The sequence below is a fragment of the Rhipicephalus sanguineus genome, chromosome 8 (assembly GCF_013339695.2).
Source record: "Rhipicephalus sanguineus isolate Rsan-2018 chromosome 8, BIME_Rsan_1.4, whole genome shotgun sequence".
Taxonomy (NCBI): Eukaryota; Metazoa; Arthropoda; class Arachnida; order Ixodida; family Ixodidae; genus Rhipicephalus; species Rhipicephalus sanguineus.
This window is the reverse complement of record NC_051183.1, coordinates 150,098,147-150,115,321: the sequence shown is the minus strand read 5'-3', so window position 1 is coordinate 150,115,321 and position 17,175 is coordinate 150,098,147.

Here is a 17,175-nt window from a genome sequence, read left to right as displayed (position 1 = left end):
AGCCGAAGGCGTTCTTTTCAAGTGATTACCATAGCCTCGATCCCTGCTACGGCTCGCCTGAAAGCATAACATTAAACTTGCTAACTTCAAAAAATACCAACTCTGATTCACATTATTTCATTAGCTATTAGATTAGGATATTGCAGCTGGATGGGAAGCACTGAGTGGCTCGCCACTCTTATGGCAGACCATTGCGTCACCACCGAACGAAACGTGTGCTCGTTTGCTGTGTGCCTATTCTCTGAGTCTCTAGTATCTGGCTCCGGCACGCCGGGTTTTGTAGCGTTAGCTGCACTCGCCTAGCCGGAGCCGATTTCGTGTGGATCGTCATGAGCCGTGCTGCGCATGCGCGAGAATCAGTGATGTCACACAGCTGGCACACCGCAGCCGGCATCTCACGCGCTCTCCGCCACCGCCTCGCTGCTTGTCTGCACGTCCGGGAGGAGTGACGTCGTAGCCGCGGCAGACAAACTGGCGCCGGCGCGCGTGCACACTCCGCCACCGCCGCGCGCGACTCGCCGCCGCCGGTCTGCGCTTTCCAGGGGAATGACGTCGTAGCCTTGGCAGACGTATTGGCGCCAGCGCTCGCAGCTATTAGCCTTCACAGTGCAGTCGCTGTCTGACACTGTGCTGGAGCCGCTTGATAGCGCCTCTCTTGGCATAGCCGGACTAAGCCTCTGCAATTTTATTTATTTTATTTTTTTATTTAGTACATACTGCCAATCCCTTCAGGGATTATTGCAGGAAGGACACAAACTATAAATATATAAAGGAAAAGACAAAGGAAAAAATCATGCAATGTAACAACTGTTTTTTCTGTTTTTTTTGTGCGTGAATGGTAATGTAAAGATCAATACGAAAATTCACATATGCGAAACATCTATACACAACTGTGAAATCTAGCTGTATAATGCTGACACATCGTATCCTATCAATGCAATTGCAATTATACAATCATAGTCACTCATAATTACGTAAGCTTTACAAAACAAAAACATTCTAACGTTAGTAAGTGGACTGTGGTTATCGGGATAAATACTAATAGTAATATACATCACTAAGGAAAGGTGCGAAATATTTCTAGTTTTATGTTTGTGCATCATGTAAGTAATTTTCAAGTAGTGATAGAAAGGCAGTTATGGAGGAGGTATTGGTAATAGCGGAAGGTAAGCCGTTCCACTGTCGTATGGCTAGCGGGAAGAAAGAGTATTTAAAACAATTTGTACGAAAGCGATATTCATGTAGGGTGTATGAGTGCTTTAGTCGAGTTGTTCTTGTGTCTGAAATAGAGATGTACTTAGAACTATAACATTTAACTTGTAAAAAATAATTGATGAAGCAGTTTCAATCGGGCGAGCGCAGCGCGGTTTTCAATTGTGAGTAATCCAGCCAATTTGCTTAAAGCACTTGGAGAGTCTGTGAGTTGATATTTATTGAATATGAATCTTATCGCTTTCCTTTGCACTCCCTCTATAATGGTAATTAATTTATTAGTCGATGGAAACCATGCTGGGGTAGCATATTCTAATACTGATCTGACGAGTGTATTATAAGCTAGTAACTTAGTCTCACGGGGCGCTTGACGAAGGCGTCGCTTAAGAAAATTTCTTTTTAATGGTCGCCTATTTTTAGATGCGGCTTTAAAACATGTAGCTTATTACCCCTTTCTGTGGGGCGTTGAAATGGTATGTCAGCGACGATATTTATAACGGGGTTTCGACCGTTCTTTCAGGCCAGCTGTAATCCCTGCAGTAGTATTCCAGTAGCCGGCGTGGAGCTTTGCCAATTTTCGGTAGACCATTGTTTCGTCCTCAAACGGCTTCCACACATAAAGTCACAAAGAAGAACTAGCGATACAATTGCTGACAATCAACAATTCTTTATTCGATATAAGGTACATACAGAAAGCACTGAAAGCAGGTGATACAAGTTATGCATCCTAACAGCAAGACCGGCCGATTTCACGCCATGGCTAAGGGCCATCGAAACGCTAACCCGATTTTCCAAAATATTGATTGATATCTGGCACGCACACGTACTTCCCCTCTTACCGATACGGTACGCCTCAACAATTTCCCGGATGGAGCGGCCAGGTCGCCTGATAATTACTACGCCGCTGATTACTTCTTTTTCGAAGGCTGTTGGAAACGATGCAACATTGAACGAAGCAGACGCGGCCTTAAACACTGCGTCTCTACGTAGCTGAGCCGAGCTTGGTTGGTGCGCTGTAGCGTCAGTCTGGGGACAGTGGCAGTGCTACGTACTTATCTCTCAGCTATAGGCGGTGCGCAGCGCCTATAGGAGCGCCACCGAAAGCCGCGTAGCGGTGCCTGTTGAAACCTCAGGCGGGCTTCGTGTGGGAGGCGCCTGCTTTCAATGCAATCATGGGTGATGTGCACGCATACGATTTGACTTGTACGCCTCCCAAATGATTTATTTTGCGGTCACAGTGTGCGGAAGGCAACCGCACCTCACAATAGTGGACATGCGTACGATTTCAGAGCGTTATGGGACAATATTGTCACCATACGCGCCAAGTGTTTGCCACAAATTATGGCCTCCGAGATCCGGCGCGCAATTTTTGAAGCCATGCTCAGACGAACATCAACAAGCTTCCCTACGAAGTGGCGCTCATCGTAAATACGCCGCTTTCTTTATAACGCCCCAACCGCTAATGGCTTCATTTGTTGACGCGTGAAGCATCGTTTTTTATGGACACATTATTTGGTTGACATGCTGTATGTTTTATAGTAGATTTTGAGGGAGCGCTGTCGCACCGGCGAATGGTTTGTACAGGTGCTGCCATGTGCAATGTCAGCGTTGGTAAAACTTGCAGACCAGCACTATAAGTTTCAGAAAAATAGCATGTATAGGACTCCGCATATATTTACGTCAGTTGCGTTTATTGGATAATTTCATATTTCCCCCTTCAAAAATGCTGGCGACAGACCCTGGTGGGTTTCGTAGGATCCTAGGGGCTACCATCCTCTCTACAAATGTCCATATGATTAACTAATTGCTTGCTTCTTCCACTTTTTTGTAAATTATTTGCAATATTCACAGTTTGGCACTTTTCTGCGATTTTCTGACGGCGCCGTTTACCTGCTTTTTAACAAGGAGTTCTTTCTTTAAAGCGTCTGAGGGAAATTACTTCTACACTGTTTTACTCCGCATGGTATGGCTTTGCGCTTCGCATCATTCGTTTTTTTTTTTTTCAAAGAAAGGCATCGCATCTCATGAGTAACAACAACCTCATGTGCATTGTAGCTTCGTTAATTAGACAACGCGACCAACTGTGAACATGGTAGCGTTCACTAAAGGCGTAGCGACATAGATGGAGCAATTAAAAATTGGCCGCGTATCTGCGTGCTTCGCTGCAAATGTCGTCTAAAGACTATAGAAGAGGCGCTGCGTGAGATATGGACGCCATCTGGCAATACGTAGGGAAACATGAGTGCTATGTTGCGGGCTGGTAGTCCCGGCGCAGCAGTAGGCGAAGACCGAGGGTGAGCAACGCAACCGGCGGGGACGCCAGCCAGCCCGAACACGCGGTTTGGCGTCAAGGAGGTTTTAAAAAAATTCTGGAGTGGAAGCTATCAACGCCTTGCCAGCAAAAGTGAAGCCGGCTTTTTCCCACCAAAGAGCTTGGAAACATGCTCTTTTCTGGTGGTGCCTACTTAGAGATCAAATGGCTTTGATCTCTTTGTGTAAATACTACGTGAATTATTAAATAAAAGATCGTTGTTGCCGAAAAAAGTAACCCGTTAAAAGGATTATTGGTGATGGATCTCCGATAAAATTTGCCATGGCTTTGAGGCTTATTTACGAAAAGTAGTAACACAAAGGCACAATTGGAGCAGTATGTGGCCCGTAAATGTTGCCATATGAAAACTCTTCTGGCGTGCGAGGAAAACGCTCGCTTTCCTTCGCCAAACGCCGATAGTTTATCGTGCCCCTACTAAGATGGCGGGCGCAGCCACCATTTTTTGGTGGGCATGGCTTCACTCTTGCGCAATAATCGCCACTACAGCAATTTTTTTAACCTCCTTGTGCCCTTAACCTCCGTGAGCGAAAAATTGAGAAAGAAGCACATAAAATAAAGAATAAAATTTTCGATCCTATTCAGGATCGAACCCGGGTCGTTCGCGTGGCAAGCAGGTGTCCTACCACAAAGCCACGATGTTACTTGCAGCGACTTCGGAATAAAACACTACATAAATGCCATGTAGTGGAAGAAGTCTCCTTAACGCATTTTGTTCGACAGGTGTCACGACGAAAACGAGCCCATTCGGCGATTTGTAGGCGCATTTGGGAGGCCATCAAACTACATCTAAAAAGGCCGGGATAGTGCAGCCATCGCCGCTAAAAACACACACAAACTTTCAAACAGCTCTAAAATTGGACAACTATGTCCATCTAGCGGAAAACATATCAAGCCAATGCCGCCTTTCCAGAGAGGCGTTGATTAAGCAAACGCTAGATAATGTGCTGCCATCTGTGAGGCATTGTGAGACTCTTCATGGCCTCCGAGATGGCGAGCGCGCGGCGTGTATCTTGGAGGCCATGCGACTCTTGTTTTAGATCAAGAACCTGTACCATTCGCGCGCGCGCGCGCGTCTGTGTAACAATACACATTAATAAGTATGCACTTAGGGGTTGAAGTGTGCACTACAGAATCGAAACCGAAACAACACAATGAGCTCGTGCAGAGGCCACGGAGGAAGGCAAATTTCAGCGCAGTCGCATTTTCAGCGCAGCTTAAGAAACTGTGGTCTCTAGAATTACGTATATATATTTTCTATTAAAGGAACACGCCACCTAATACTTACCTAGTGATGTTGCGCCTCAGATATGCGTAATGTTTGCTTTTTGATGGGCAATGCACACAAGTATGAACCTAGTGAGCAGTTCAAGATGGCTGGCCCTTGGGCAAGTGGTTCAACTTTGGCCGGGCGGCTGAATCGAGTGACGTGCCGACAAACAGAAAGACAGACCAAAATTTCTGCGTTTAAGCTCCCCAAGAAAGACTATAGTCTTTAAAAACACGTTAATCGTTGTTTCTGGGCATCGTTGAAGGCTGACAGAAGCGTTAAATTGCGATGGAAGACGCAACTAACCAGCATGACCAGCACTCGCCTTGACGCTCACGGGAACACCGCACGCACGAGCCTGCCTACGCTTCCGAGCCATGCCGAGAGGCGGCGTTGTCGGTGCTTTGCGCAGCGCCTATATAACGAAGGCGTATTGATGATTAGTGGGGTTTTGTGGCGCAAGGGCCATGGGTGCCCAAAGGGCGCCATGTCTTTTGTAGGACGTTTTGCTGGGCGAGTTGGTAATATTCCATTATTAAACTTAGCGCAAAATAACACGGACAAAGTGAAGTGGTAAGTGAAGTGGTGAAGTGGACAAAGTGAAGTGGTCTGCGCTGTGTATGTTACCACATCTGCGCTGTGTATGTTACCACTTCACTTTGTCCGTGTTATTTTGCGCTAAGTTTAATAATGCATGTCTTTTGTGTGGTGTTGACGATGACCAATGATTTCGATGACAGGGTGTATTATGGCTGTATACAGGCCTAAAATCACGCGCTGTAAAGAAGCGTAAAAGGTGTGTATAGAGTTTGAAATTATGGCAGTAACACGTGATGTGATCTATGGATGTGCAACGAACTACAAGTGAGCATAATGTGTACAAGTGAGAGATGGAAAGAAAAACAATGCCTCCTCGAAGTCTTTTAGGCCAAAGGCAGGCAGGCAGCTGCCTTTTTTTATTTTGACTATCGCAGCACACAACCTCTTTTCAGCGTTCGTGCGACGGACTGCCCTGGTATATGACATTGTTGTGATCGGATTTCACGACTTGGCGCCACTGGATCGTGGGGACGATTTGGCGGCATCTGCCCTGCTTTCTGCATCGCCAACTTTCTCTGAAACGCACCTCATGCGGTGACAACAGCCCGCGATGCTGTCGAGGCAAGGAAAGACTGCACCTGACACAACACGGCCAGTTTTCAGGAATTTGCGCCGCCACGAGCCCTTCACTGTGTGTATGGTGCCCTTTGTGTCTTCTGTTCACCTCCCGGACGCCTTCCGTCGAGACGGGCGCGCCGCTCCTCTGTTTCCTGAGGTGGGAAAGAGGCGGTGCTTGACCTTTCCCCTTTGGGGGGTGGTGATGAAGACAAGTTGTTGATTGGACTTTCCCGGACGTGATTGTTTTCCCCAACAGGGAATCTGGGGAACACCAAGGCTTTATTACGCGAGCGTCGAGACGCTCCGAAAGACGCTACCAAATAGTCATGTAAGTAAACGTTCCTGTTATCAGCTCCGGCTGCTGATCCCTACTTCTCCCTGAGGCCTGGCTGGTTCCCTGTCCTATGGGCAGACCCCCGACCACATCAACACGAAAGCTGAGTTTTCCAAAAACCAAAACAATGATTGATGTTTAAAAACCGCTTCCCTACCGATGAACATTGATGGTTGTGGTGGTATTTGTTATCCACAGGGTAATTTAAAATATGTTTTTCTGAGCGCTTCTATCTTGTCTGTTTGTGTTGGGTTTTGTGGAGCAAAAGCGATAAAGGCTATGCTGCACCAGACACATGGTGAAATAAGGAAACAGCTATAGTGAAACTACAATGCGGCGATAACTATGAAATATGTGCACGGCGATGACAAATGGGATATATTGAACGCGTAGCGTAGCTGTAGAGAGGCGTAAGATAACTCGCTGCATAAGCGCGTAAGACTATATATATATATATATATATATATATATATATATATATATATATATATATATATATATATATATATATATATATATATAGACTAAAATTATGGGCGTGATGCGTGGGATGGTCAATGTGCATGGATGGTGCACGAGGTTATCACGGTAAAACCATCGCGGCGTTCACGTAGCACTACTGCGGCCGTATAACGAACCGCTGTTCCGTGTTCCGTATTCCATTTTGGCCGCCATTAGCGCCCCGTGATTGGTCGTTTCACCTGTCACTCAAGTGACGTGTCAGAAGCCCAAATTTTGGTGACGTCAAAATGACAAGTACGCGCTCATTATGCTAAAATATACGGAATCGGTTCTGTCGAAACGCGGAACAGCCAGCGAGTGGCCCCGTTTCGACGGAACAGCAAACATGGCGGTGCCAGCGTATTTCTCAGAGGCTTTTTCGTGTTGTTCGCGGCGGTCGCTCGGCGGCTTGGCAGCGCCGAGGGCGCCCGACAACGCGTTCGACATGCCAGTCGATGAAAGAGTTCGCCGTCACTTTTGCCCGAAGAAAGGAAGGTGCGGCGGTTGTGCGACGAAGTGGCCGAGGAAGGCGCGCGACGGCGCGACTGACTGCGCTGTCGGTGCAGCCTGTGGGTGTTGTGCGGCCTTCAGTTTTTCGCGAGAGGCAGCTTTCAAGCCTCGTTTGGAAGCGAGGATACTATTGTCATCATGCAAGCTGCGGTGAGCAGACGGTGTGCGATGTTGTGGCGGAGGTAATCGTGCACGCCGGGATCCGTAACAAGTGGGTTCACTTCCCGTGGACGCCGATGAAAAGGGGGCCTTAAGTGTTTCCTACGGCTGCCGGCGTCATCGGATGCGTGGACGGCAGCGTTGCCGTCATCATTGCACCGGAGGGCGACCATCACAAGGCGGCATTTTATCCCCGCAAAGGACATTATGCCCACATCGTCATGCTGGTAAGTATCGGTCTTCCCATCCTTTGGAGCGCATGTCCGCGTAACGAAATGTGGCTCACAGTGGTTCACGCTTTCGTCAGATCTGCGACGAAGACATCGGAATCCTGCCGTGAACCACTGCGTCTGGGGTCAGACTACGACGCCCACGTCTGGCGGACAACGCGGCTGCGTGAGCGCATCGAAGGGGCCCGGATTGCCGCGGCCGTACCTTCAGGCCTCTAGGTGAGCACAACAAAAAGTTGGGATATTCACAGTTTGAGCTAACGGAATATTTGCTTGCGCTATGGTTAATGCTCTGTTTGATTAGCTCCAGGTACTTGGTAACTGTGACAACTGAGAGGATGTCGCTCGCTGCATGTGTGTCATCTTGCAGCTGTCGGTTATCCGCTCCATAATATCGACAAATGACTCACATTGTCCTGACAACCCATTTGTAGTAGTCATGCTTCGCATAGTACGGGTAAGTAAGACTGGTGAGGTGTATAGCATTAGATCATGTAGATCATTCTATCATTGCTATCTTTGTGTGGCTCAGCCTTGTGGATCCCTTACATTGAAGTAGTATTTACAACACACCACTTGTATTTGTGCAGGTGACAGAGTCACAGAGGCTACAAACCAGGACCATGGCTCCTGACACCTCTCCAAGGCTGTCCTTTCAGAAACCGTGTTAAATAGGTAAGTGCTACACCGCACATGCTGCAGTGCAGTCTGTAATGAAGCTTTGTATTGGACTAATGAAGAGCTGCTTTCGCTGCGTTCAGCAGTGCTGCACCCTCCATTAAGAATCAGAATGTGCATCTCACATTGCTGCAGCATGTGTAGTGTTGCACTTGACTTTGCATTGCAGAAGGTGACAAAAGTGTTCATGATTTCAGCGATGACTACAATAGTGAGCATGGCAGTGTTGTAAGTGATGACCCGCAACCACTGCTTAGACAAGGAAGGTCATCACACTCCACATGTATTCCTGGACAAGCTGTCCGCAATGGTAATCCACTATTTGGCTAACTGCACCACTGACAACAGCACTAGGCAAGTGTCATTTCAGTGAGAGACATGTGCCTAAGAGACGCAACAATAATTTATGGGGTTTTCCGTGCCAAAACCATGATACAGTTGTGAGCCACGCTGCAGTGGAGGACTGAATTTATCTTGGCCACGTGTGGCTCTTTAACGTGAATCTCAATGCAAGTACAGCAGTGATCCTGCATGTTACCCTCATGGAGATGTGTTCGCTGTCAGCAGGAACCGACCCATGTGCTGAATGAAGTTCAGCAGCGCGACTTCTTACCTGCTAAGATGTTACCTAACAAGTAGAAGAAAACGTTTTGATCTTAAATTTCCTGGTAATAATAAATCGCTGCTGGATTTCATCATACGCTGGCATTTCAAGTACCCTTTTTTTATTCAGAAGTGTGCTCATTTGTGAATGCAGGAGAATGTGAAAGAATATGAAAGCAGTCTCTTCAAGACAGAGCCTTGTAAAAAAAAGAATTTATTCGTGTTCACACCAATGCAAAGATGGCATATACTTTCTGTAAGTAAACGTACATTGTGAAACTGCAGTGTCATGTTTTTAAAGCATTACTGACATTTATTACATGCACAGGTTACAAGAAACATCATGCTGAAGGAAGCACAGTGTCACATGTACTGCTTGGATAATTAATGACTACTACAATGCAAATATAGATGACATCAGCATGCCTTTCTACTATGGACACGTTACGTTGCTAAAAGCGTTATATGCGTTTCAAGGAGCACCTTTGTGGTCGCGTGTGGCAGGGACCTGTCTGCGCACCTCAAATTTTGGTTTAAGTTCGGCACATGTTGTCTCTGTTTATTGCTGCGTCCCATCGTACCGCATGAAAAAAAAAAAGAGGGACACATGAAATGTGCACAGTATACGAATCACAAGGTACGTGGGCAACTGTGTGCACAGCTATGCATTTCAGATATATTACAGAGTAGTATAGTACCCCTAACAAGATGGTGGTTTGTCAATGTTTATAAGAAAGGACAGTTGCACAACAATGGTATTACATGAAGCAGCAAGAAAAACCAATGTATAGTGTTCAAAACACGCCTGTGCAAGCGACAGGATGCTTTCCTGAATAGCAATAGCAAAGTTTTTTTCTTACAGATATAGCGCCAACATTACGTAAATGTAAAAGCATGTTGCAATGTAACTGACCTAATTTGCAAAAAAGATTATATGTTTGGTTTTCGAGGACATAACTTTGCAAAAGGATTGATAGCTGTGACCCTAGCAAAAGTCGACTGCTGTTTCAAACGATGATGATGATGATTAGTGGTGTTTTGTGGCGCAAGGGCCATGGGTGGCCAAAGAGCGCCATGTCTTTTGTGTGGTGTTGGCGATAACCAATGATTTCGACGACAGGGTGTATTATGGCTGTATAGAGGCCTAAAATCACGCGCTATAAATAAGCGTAAAAGGGGTGTATAGAGTATAAAATTATGGCAGTGACAAGTGATGTGATCTATGGGTGTGGGTTGAATGACGAGTGAGTATGGTATTTACAAGTGAGTAGCGGGAAAACAGCACGAACGCCTCCTCAAGGCCTTTGAGCCCAAAGGCCGGGAGGCAGGTGCTTCCTTTGATAGAAACCGCAGCAGCAGCCTCAATCACGAGGCCGCGCTACGGAGCGCCTGGAAAGATTACGTTGAAATTATGTACACTTTTTAAAAATTCAAAGAGGGACTGATATTTAAAAAGGCGTTCTCTGCCAACGAACATAGCAGGATGAAGTGGGAATTGCAGGTATGCAGATGAAAAATGCTTTCTCCTGAGAGCGTCTAGTTCCGTGCATTGTATTAAGGTGTGAAGTACGGTTAAAGGATCGCCACAGTAGTCGCACAAAGGTGGATCGCCTCCGGACAAAAGGTATGAATGTGTACTGTATGTGTGGCCATGATGATGATTATTGGGGTTTTGTGGCGCAAGGGCCATGAGTGGCCAAAGAGCGCCATGTCTATTATGTGGTGTTAGCGATGACCAATGATTACGATGACCGGGTGTATTGTGGCTGTATAGAGGCCTAAAATCACGTGCTTTAAAGAAGCGTAAAAGATGTGTATACAGTATAAAATTATGGCAGTGATAAGTGGTGTGATCTATGGGTGTGGGATAAATGACGAGTGATCATGGTATTTACAAGTGAGAGGCGGGATAACAGCACGAGTGCTTCCTCAAGGCCTTTGCGCCCAAAGGCCGGGAGGCAGGTGCTTCCTTTGATAGAGTTACCGCATTAACAGCCTCAGTCATGAGACCGCGCTACGGGCGCCTGGAAAAATAACGTTGAAATTATGTACATCTTTTAGATACTCAAAGAGGGACTGATATTTAAAAGTGGTTCTCTGCCAATGAACATACCGGGATGAAGTGGGAACTGCAGGTATATTGATGAAAAATGCTTTTTTCTGAGAGCGTCTAGCTCTGTGCATTGCAGTAGGGTGTGGAGTACAGTTAGTGGCTCGCCACAGTGATCACACAGAGGTGGGTCGCCTCCAGACAAAAGATATGAATGTGTACTATGTATGTGGCCTATCCTCAGTCTGCAAAGTGTAACTTCTGTGTAGCGTGACTTCGATACCGGCGGCCAATTACCCAGGTGCGGTTTGACAACGTGTAGCTTATTTCTTGTCTGCGTATCCCATGTGCTCTGCCAAAAGGCCCTGATCTTTCTTTTGAGGAAGGGTTTTAAATCTGGTGGGGGAATAGCTACGTGTGTATTGGGACTGTTTTCGTGGGCGGATACTGCTAGGTGATCCGCCAACACGTTGCCTGGAATCTCGCGGTGCCCTGGCACCCAGCACACTACAACATGTTGTTCGAGTGTATATATAGTGCATAAAAGAGAGTATAGCGAGACAAGGACAGGGTTTTTGTGTTTTTTAAGAGTTTTTAAAGCTTTCACTACGCTTAGGGAATCCGTGTAAACAACTGCCTTTTGTAGTTTTGATTGTTTTATGTGCTTAACAGCCGCAAGTATCGCGTAAGCTTCCGCTGTGAGGATACTTGAGTTTGGGTGCAGAATACCGGAATCGGAAAAGGATGGACCAACCGCTGCGTACGACACAGAAGTATTGGACTTTGAGGCGTCTGTAAAGAATTCAGGACAAGTGTACTTGTGCTGGAGTTCGAGAAAGTGTGTACGGATATGTGCAAGTGGCGCGTGCTTGGTAACTTCCACGAAAGAAACATCACAATCTATAAGCTGCCACTGCCACGGTGGGAGATGTGGAGCGGGAGCCATTAGAGAGTGTTCGAGAAGTGGCACACCCGTTTCTACAGCTAGGCCCCTCACGCGGAGCGAGTAGGGCTCTGTCATCGAAGGACGGTTGTCGAAAAGGGCAGAGCTGGACAAATCATTGATTGTGGAGTGTGAGGGGTGTTCCTTGTTGGCGTTTACCTTCAGAAAATATACAAATGATAAGTAGGATCTCTGTAGGTGGAGCGACCACTCGTTCGATTCGGCGTAGAGGCTTTCTACAGGGCTAGTTCGAAAGGCGCCCGTAGATAGTCGAATGCCTAGATGGTGGACAGGGTCAAGCATCTTTAGGGCGCTTGGCGTCGCAGATTGATAGATTATTGCCCCGTAGTCTAGGCGAGTGCGTATGAGGCTTTTATACAAGTTCATCAGACACTTTTTGTCACTACCCCACGTAGTATGTGACAACACCTTTAGAACATTCATTGTTTTTATGCATTTGTTCTTTAAATGCTTAATGTGTGATACGAACGTCAGCTTACTATCCAGGATAAGGCCTAGGAATTTGTGCTCCGTCTTTACGGAGAGATGTTGACCATGCAGGTCAATATCTGGATCAGGATAAAGGCCTCTCTTTCGAGAGAACAGGACACAGGTGCTTTTTTGAGGATTAAGACTAAAACCATTCTCATCTGCCCATTTGGAGATCTTGTTCAGCCCTAGTTGGACCTGCCGCTCACATATGGAAAGGTTGCACGATTTAAAACCGACCTGGACATCGTCGACATATGTGCAGTAAAACATATTTCGTGGAATGCAAAGACGCAAGGAATTCATTTTGATAATAAAGAGTGTACAGCTGAGTACACCTACCCTGTGGCACTCCCGTTTCTTGAAGGAATGGCCTTGATAGAACATTTCCTACCCGGACTCGAAACGTACGATCCGACAAGTAGCTCTCTATTATATCTAGCATTCTACCACGTACACCAAGGTGGGACAGGTCTCTTAATATTCCAAAGCGCCATGTGGTGTCGTAAGCCTTTTCCATATCGAGGAACACAGAAAGGAAGAACTGCTTGTGTACAAAAGCGTCACGGATTTGTGCCTCGATACGTAACAGGTGGTCGGTCGTGGATCTACCCTCGCGAAATCCGCACTGGTACGGGTCAAGTAGATTGTTTGTTTCCAGGAAATATATAAGACGGCGGTTTATCATCTTTTCAAAAAGTTTGCACAGGCAGCTTGTTAGTGCGATCGGCCTGTAGCTCGTAACGGAGGATGGATCCTTGTCCTGTTTAAGAATAGGAATGACAATGGCCTCTTTCCAAGACGAGGGGATTTCGCCGGAGAACCAGATAGCATTATACAAGGAAAGTAGGGTTCTTTGCGTTTCGGCAGGTAGGTTTTTCAACATGTCGTATACCACACGGTCAGAACCTGGGGCGGAATTACTGCAGCTGTTAAGCGATACCTGGAGCTCAGCTAAGCTGAAGGGTTGGTTGTATGCCTCGTGTTTTGTACATTTCCGCTCTAGTTTTTGTTTTTCTATTCTTGTTTTGTACCGTAGGAAACTTCAGAGTAATGCGCGGAACTAGACACTTGTTCGAAGTGTGCGCCGAGGAAATTTGCCTGGTCTTCCAGGGTGTCGCCTTGTGTGTTTACTAGAGGAAGTGAATGTACTTGCCGCCCTGCTACCCTACTAACCATATTCCAGACTTTAGCCTCCTGTGTATACGAATTGATCCCCGTTAAAAACTTCTCCCAACTTTCTCTTCTTGCCTGTCGGCGCGTTCTCCTGCCTTGAGATTTTATGTTTTTAAAACTGTCAAGGTTCTCGGCTGTCGGAGAGTCCCGAAGCAACCTCCATGCTTTGTTTTGTTTTTTGCGCGCCTTCCGGCATTCGTTGTTCCACCATGGGACCCGTCGTTTGCAAGACATTCCACTCGTTTGTGGGATACATTTAGTGGCAGCATTAATCAAAAAAGCTGTGAAGTAGTCTACAGCTGCACCTATGCTTAAATCACACATGTCTGTCCAACTTAAGAGAGCAGTCTTACCAAACTGTTCCCAATCGGCTTTGTCGATGTGCCATTTTGGAACCTGTGGGGGACATTCATTTACTATTTGTGTGCTCAGAACAATAGGAAAGTGGTCACTTCCGTAAGGGTTCTTAATCACTTTCCATTTAAGTAAGGATAGAAGCGATGGAGATGTAATGCTGAGATCTATAGACGAGTATGTATTGTTAGCGAGGCTGTAATATGTTGGGTCTTTCTGATTCAACAGACAAGCGCCCGAAGAGAAAAGGAATTGTTCAATTAGACGACCTCGCGCATCGCACCGAGAATCGCCCCATAGATTGCTATGTGCATTAAAGTCTCCAAGTACAAGGTAAGGTTCCGGAAGTTCATCTATTAAGGACTGGAATTCATGTTTTTGCAGGTGGTAGTGTGGAGGTATGTAAAGAGAGCAAATGGTGACGAGTTTGTTCAAAAGAACCACTCGAACAGCCACTGCCTCCAGGGACGTTTGTAGTGGTAAATGTGTACATGCTACTGATTGGTTGACTATAATGGCTACACCACCGGATGATACCATGGAATCATCTCGGTCCTTTCGAAAAATGAGGTAGTTGCGTAGAAAGTTTTTGTGTTGTGGTTTTAAATGTGTCTCTTGTACACACAGCACTTTGGATTGAGTTCGTGAAGGAGTTCTTGAATGTCATCGAGGTTTCGCAGAAGGCCTCGGATGTTCCACTGTAATATTTCTGTGTGCATAATAATGATAAAAAGGTGCTGTGTGTACAGTAAGGAAGTGTGGAGTGTTCAAGTGAAATACTTTGTTTCAGGAGGCAGGACGGTCGTCCGGCCCCGTTATTGGCTTTTTTGTTTTCTTGGCGCGGTCCAGAGAACTGCGCCGGTGTTTCGGCAGCAGGGGTGCCGATACCGTGTCCATTGCCTCCTCGGAGGCACTGGATGCCCGCACGGTCGGGCTAGTGGCTCGAGTTTCGGGCCTCGTCTGGCGTGACGAGGCCTTGAGACCCGACGGCCCTGGAGTCGCCGGTCCCTGTTCGCTAGTTGGCGGAGTAGACTTGACTACTGCCGCCGTGGGGGCAGGCGCCACAGCCGACGGTTCGCTCTGCGCAGACCGAGGGAGTGGCGGGGGCCGATGCGACGCGGCCCCCCGGCGCGCCGCATCAGCGTAGGGTGTGCTGTGAAAGGGTGAGCACCTTTTACGGGCTTCGCGGAAAGAAATGTTCTCTTTGTACTTCAATGTGATGATGTCCTTTTCTTTTTTCCAGCTTGGACATGAACGTGAATATGCAGGATGGTTGCCGTTACAGTTGACGCAGTGTGGTGGCTCAGCACAGTTGTCGGAAGGGTGGCCTTGTACACCGCATTTAGGACAAGTTTGATGACCACGGCAGCTGAGTGATCCGTGGCCGAATCTCTGGCATTGGAAGCAACGTCTGGGGTTAGGAATGTATTGTCTGACATTTAATTTTATGTAGCCTGTTTCAATAGTTTGGGGAACAACACTGGTTGCAAATGTGAGAATCAGGTGTTTCGTTGGGATTTCTTTTCCTTCTCTTCTAATAACGATTCGTTTCACATCAGTCACGTTCTGGCTTTTCCATCCCTCTAGCAGTTCAGCTTCAGACAAGTCAAGGAGGTCTACTTCAGAAACGACACCGCGTGAGGTGTTCATGGACCTATGGGGTGACACTGTAATGGCTATGCTTCCAAGTGATACGAGAGTGCTGAGTTTTTCATGCTGTTGTTTCGCTGTGACTTCGAGAAGAAGGTCACCGCTCGCCATTTTGGTTACCTTGTAGCCCGGCCCTAAGGCTTCGGTCAAGGATTTTGCAACTGTGAATGGAGAGATAGTTCTTGCGAGTTTGTCAGGGTTCTGGCTGTGAAGGACATGGAATTTTGGAAACGTTTCAGTTGGTCGGGTCAGAGAATTAAGTATTTCATCGGTGCGTACCCTCTTTTGAGGGTAACGATCAAGGAGACGGGGGAATGGAGCTCTTTCCATTATAGTTGTGTGTGTTTCGGCAGCAGTGGCGGCCACCCACCATGGAGTCCAACTTGGGGACGCTGCAGCACTTATGAACTAAGGCTGCAGACGCCAGCCGTACAATGCCGCTATAACCTAATATATTATGTCCAAGAGAGGACACATATACACGGTTAACCCGGGCCGCCTACGAAAATGGGGAAGTAACAGAAGAGATTAGAAGACAGGACAGCGAGGAAGGAAGATAGGAAGGCGAAAGATCAGAGAGGGGGATAGGAAAAGGCGACCGCCGATTTCCCCTGGGTGGGTCAGCCCAGGGGTGCCGTCTACGTGAAGCAGGGGCCAAAGGGGTGTGTTGCCTCTGCCGGGGGGCCTTAAAGGTCCAAGCACCCGGCGTCGGCTCAACCCCCAGGATCCCCTTTTCCCCGGACACGGCAAAGCCACGCACGGCGGGGCGTGGGAGGGGGTCGAAACCCCCCCGTTAGCTCGGGTCCGTGGTGTCGCTACACCAAACGCCTGCTTGCGCAGACGCCCCTGCGGGGTGTATGTGTGGCCAATCCTAAGTCTGCAGAGTGTAACTTCTGTGTGGCGTGACTTTGATACTGGTGTCCAATTACCTAGTAGCGGCTTGATAACATGCAGTTTATTTTGTGTGTGCCTATCCCATGTGCTCTGCCAAAAGGCCCTGAGCTTTCTTTTGAGGAATGGTCAAAAGTCTAGCGGAGGGATAGCTACGGCTGTATTGGGACTGTTTTCGTGGGCGGATGCTGCTAGCTGATCCGCCAACACGTTGCCTTGTATCTCGCGGTGCCCAGGCACCCAGCACACTACGACATGTTGTTCGAGGGAGTAGATCGTGCATAAAATAGAGTATAGCGAGACAAGGACAGAATTTGTGTGCTTTGTCATAGTTTTTAAAGCTTTCACTACACTTAAAGAATCCGTGTATATCACTGCCTTTTGTAGTTTCATTTGTTTTATGTGTTTAACTGCCGCAAGTATCGCGTAAGCTTCTGCCGTGAAGATACTTGAATCAGGGTGCAGAATACCGGAATCGGAAAAGGATGGACCAACGGCTGCGTACGACACAGAAGTGTTAGACTTTGAGGCATCTGTAAAGAATTCAGGGTGTGGGTACTTCTATTGTAATTCGAGGAAGTGTGTACGGATATGCGCAAGTGGCGCATGCTTGGTAACTTCGACGAAAGAAACATCGC